Here is a 438-nt window from a genome sequence, read left to right as displayed (position 1 = left end):
GAGAGAGAGAAAAAAGATGGTGGTAAAAGGAAGCACGTGGCCAATAATCAAGATATAATTTCATCTCATTACAATTTGACAAATGGTAATAGAGATTAATAATGTATGTCAGAAAGTTTGCCATGAATGTCTCGTACGTAAATTACGACGAGAAAAAGTGGGATAAGAGAAAGAATCGACAGCAAATAGAAAGAGAGAAAGGGAGAATAGAGAAGAGAAAAGGGCAAGAGAGAGAGGGAGAGGAAGTGTGTGATGCACTTAGGCCGTTGATAGTGTAAGCAGAGAATAAATATAAGTAAATAACCCTATGACCTTTATTATATAAAATTACTCTTCGTGGTTATCACTATTTATAAAGCAAGAAAATCATCGCTAATATCAACTACTGCTCCCAGTTACAAGAATCTTTCCATAAATACGTCTCTTTGCATTTTACTG

The sequence above is a fragment of the Penaeus monodon genome, chromosome 15 (genome assembly GCF_015228065.2).
Source record: "Penaeus monodon isolate SGIC_2016 chromosome 15, NSTDA_Pmon_1, whole genome shotgun sequence".
In the NCBI taxonomy this organism is placed as follows: domain Eukaryota; kingdom Metazoa; phylum Arthropoda; class Malacostraca; order Decapoda; family Penaeidae; genus Penaeus; species Penaeus monodon.
Note: the sequence above shows the minus strand (reverse complement) of the source record.